Raw genomic sequence first — 4,193 nt, 5'->3', positions numbered from 1 at the left:
ACCTCTGACACTGGCTTCTGATTTCCAAAGACACATTCACCCAGTCTCGGTTAGTGTTTCTACTGCTGTGAAGAGGCAACATAGCCATGGAAACTCTTATAAAGGAAAGCATTTAATTGGTTCAGAAGTTTAGTCCATTATCATCATGATGGGAAGCATGGGAACACACAGGCCTTGTGCTGGAGCAGTAGCTGAGAGCTCTACATCTGGGTCCTCAGGCAGCAGGAAGAGAGAGTGACAATGGGCCTGACTTGAGCATTTGAAACCCCAAAGCCCATCCCCAGTGACATGCTTTCTCCAAGAAGACCACACCTCCTCAAGTGCCACTCCTTGTGAGCCTATGGGGGCCATTTTCATTTGAACCACCACACACACACACACACACACACACACACACACTCACACACCAAAATTCCACCAATAATATGCCTATAAATTCTAGTTTTGTCTCTATTACTATGATTAAAACACTATCGAGCTCTTTTCCTCCTCTACAGCTCCAGCACTGTAGCCATCATGAATGATATGATAATCATCTGGACCAGGAAGTTCATGACAAACCGTCTGTTTCAGAGGAAACAGATGGTCATTGATATCCTTCATCCTGGGAAGGCAACAGTACCAAAGACAGTAATTCAGGGAAAGCTGTTCAAGATGTAAAAACCACACCAGTTGTCATCTTTGTAATTGGATTCAGAGCCCACTTCAGTGGTGGCAAGACAACTGGCTTTGGCATGATCTATGATTCTTTAGATGATGCAAAGAACAATGAGCCTCAACACAGATTTGCAAGACATGGCCTTTATGAGACGAAAAAGACCTCCCGCAAACAGCGAAAGGAGTGCAAGAACAGAATGAAGAAGGTCAGGGGAACTTCGAAGACTAATGTTGGTGCTGGCAAAAAGCCAAAGGAGTAGCTCTGTGGTGATTTGATGCTCTGCTGTGATATGCAGATTTCTGAGAGGATAAAATAAACTAAAAAGCTTCTTATACCCCCAAAAACAAAAAATAATAAAACACTATCGAAAAGAGGTTATTTGGCTTTTACATCCAGGCTACAATCTATCATTGAGGAAAATCAGGATAGGAACTTAAAGCAGAAACATGGAGGCAGGAACTGTAAGGGAATGACACTTGCTCATGCTTATATAACCCAGGAGGGCCTAGCCTTAGGTTGGAACTGCCAATAGTGGGCTAGAACCTTAATATTAAGTAATAAAACAATCAGGCCAATCTGACTGAAGCAATTCCTCAGCTGAAGCTCTCAGTCAGATGACTTTAGGCCTCGTCAAGCTGACAAATGAACCTAACCTAACAGTGGAAAGGGGCTGACGAGATGGCTCAGCGGTTAAGAGCACTGACTGCTCTTCCAGAGGTCCTGAGTTCAATTCCCAACAACCACATGGTGGCTCACAGCCATCTGTAGTGGGACCGGATGCTCTCTTCTGGTGTGTCTGAACACAGCTACAGTGTACTCATAGAAATAAAATAAATAAATCTTTAAAAGAAAAAACAGTGGAAAGATTAAATAGCCAAAGTAATTGTGTTATGAATGAGAATGGTCCATACAGGCTTCTACATTTGAATGCTTTGTCTCCAGTCCACAGAACTTTAAGAAGTTATGGAGGAAGTGAGTCAGGGTAGAGTAGTCTCTGAGGTTTCAAAAGACCCAGGCTGTTTAAAATTGACTCTGTCTCCAACTTGAGGAACAAGAGGTGAGTTCTGAGCTGTTGATGCCTCTTTGCCTCTGTTCTGCCAAAATCTAGCCACAATTCTCTGAAACTGTTAAACACTTTCTATTATAAGCTGCCTTACTCATGGCATTTTACCACAACAATGGAAAAGTAACTAAGAGAGTAATGAAGAAAATATTCATAAAATTATGTATTATCAGCAGTAATTAAGTTTGGAATTAAAAATGTCATAGATAATAAGGAAGAGAAAATTAAAAAAAAAAAAAACAACACAAGAAAGTCCTGATAATCCTTAAAGTCAGCAAATATGAGATGGAAGAGATTGTTTCTACCTGGTCAATATCCTGGCACAAAGGGACAATTTGAAAATTGAACAGAGATTTGTAAGTGTAAAATTAATACTGAGCATTTCACAGGAACATGGTTATCACCTGCATAAACGGCTTTTGTACACCCAGGAGCTTGTCTTAATTAGAGGTTCCATTGCTATGAAGAGACGTCATGACCAAGGCAACTTTTATAAAGGCAAATGTTTAATTGGGGCTGGTTTACAGTCTCAGAGGTTTAGTCCATGATCATCATAGCAGGAAGCATGGCAGCATGCGGGCAGACATGGTGCTGGAGAAGGAGCTGAGGGTTCTACATGTTGATTCAAAAGCCATCAGGAGAGACTGGCATCTTCATACAGTTAGGAGGAAGCTCTTCTCTGAAATGGGCAGATCCTGAGATTGGGAGGAGACCTCCAAAGACCACCCCCACAGTGACACACTTCCTCTAACAAGGTTATACCTCCTAATAGTACCACTCCTTATGGGCCAAACATATTCAAACTATCCAAGAGGTAAAAAGGTATAATTTAGGGCTAGAGAGATGGCTCAGCGGTAGCTCTTCCAGAGGTCCTGAGTTCAAATCCCAGCAACCACATGGTGGCTCACAACCATCTGTAATGGGCATCCGATGCCCTGTTCTGGTGTGTCTGAAGTCAGTTACAGTGTAACTACATACATGAAATAAATCTTTAAAAAAGAAAGGTATAATTCTAAACATATGAAAGTACAGTTAGTGTAAAATGAAAACCAAAGGGAATCAAAAAGGGGAACAATCTAAAAATAAAACCTTTCATTCACTAGTATTTTAAGAATTAATAATGTTTGATGATTAAAAAGTTATTTGGATATTTTAGCCTAGTACAGAAAACAAATAAAATGGTGCTTTTATATAGTTTGCACACCTAGAACCATACTTTGCAATTGATCCTTAAAAAGTGTGATAAAGGAGTTAAAAATTGGGCTGGAGAGATGGCTCAGTGGTTAAGAGCACTGACTGCTCTTCTGGAGGTCCTGAGTTCAAATCCCAGCAACCACATGGTGGCTCACAACCATCTGTAATGGATCTGATACCCTTCTCTGGTGTGTCTGAAGACAGCTACAGTGTACTCATATAAATAAAGTAAATAAGTCTTTAAAAAAAAGTTAAAAATTACTGGGCCCAGGGGCCATTGTTCTTTATTTTACTTCCCTACCCTGCAATTCGAGGTTCCCATGATTTAGCTTTGGATAGTTCATGTCTACTGGATTACGCTAAGACTTCGTTCATCCTCCGGCCTTTGCTAACTAGTTATTGTCTAGTTCCTAACTTAGAACCTCTAATCACCGCTTTCTGTAAATCCCAGGACCATGCATCCAGCTGTCAAGATTAAACCTCTGAATCTTCCAGTTTCTTGTGTGAAGACACTTTTCTTTTGCAACAATGTTTCTTCGTATGTAATGTAGTTAAAATTGGTTATCCGATCCTGCAGGGACCATGTATATCTCTAATACCAGTACTAAGGATGCTAGCCTGCATCATACAGTGAGACTCTTTCAATCAAAATTATATTTTTATGCTTCCTAACTAAAAAAGGAAAATTTCCATGAGCAAAACTAAGTCCCAACTGTTTAGACCGTGTTCCATTTTATTTTGAAAACTAGCACGAGCAGGTATTCCTTTTTGTTTACTTTTGTTTTTTCACAGGGTTTCTCTGTGTTAACCTGGGTGTCATGGAACTCACTCTACAGACCAAGCTGGCCCTAAACTCACAGAAGCCTGCCTGCCTTTGCCTCCTGAGTGCTGAGATTAAAGGCATGTGCCACCACCCCTTGGGCCTCAGGTGTTACTTGTAGCTTGAATAAACTAAACCTCCATTCTTCATTTGAGACTACAAACCCAGCCTTGACATTGACTTAAGAATAAACACAGGCAGGGGCTGGGGATTTAGCTCAGTGGTAGAGCGCTTACCTAGGTAAGCGCAAGGCCCTGGGTTCGGTCCCCAGCTCCGAAAAAAAAAAAGAACAACAACAAAAAAAAAAAAAGAATAAACACAGGCAATGTCTAAAAGTGAAACTTCCATAAAAATATGAATTAAAAATATGAAAGTAAATACTTCTTGTTACTAGTAAAATGTGAAGGTAAACGTGATCTCATATGTGCTAAATACTAAGATATAATAAATGACATTCA

The 4,193-nt window shown here is 40.3% G+C and overlaps 1 pseudogene; it reads left to right on the top strand.

The window, feature by feature from the left end:
• The first annotated feature begins 516 nt into the window (after positions 1 to 516).
• Rps24-ps10 (ribosomal protein S24, pseudogene 10) lies at positions 517 to 917 on the top strand (annotated as a pseudogene).
• The last annotated feature ends 3,276 nt before the right edge of the window (positions 918 to 4,193 follow it).

Source organism: Rattus norvegicus, chromosome 5, assembly GCF_021556685.1.
Source record: "Rattus norvegicus strain SHRSP/BbbUtx chromosome 5, alternate assembly SHRSP_T2T, whole genome shotgun sequence".
NCBI lineage: Eukaryota > Metazoa > Chordata > Mammalia > Rodentia > Muridae > Rattus > Rattus norvegicus.
Note: the sequence above shows the minus strand (reverse complement) of the source record. Positions and strands in the feature narration are given on the sequence as shown.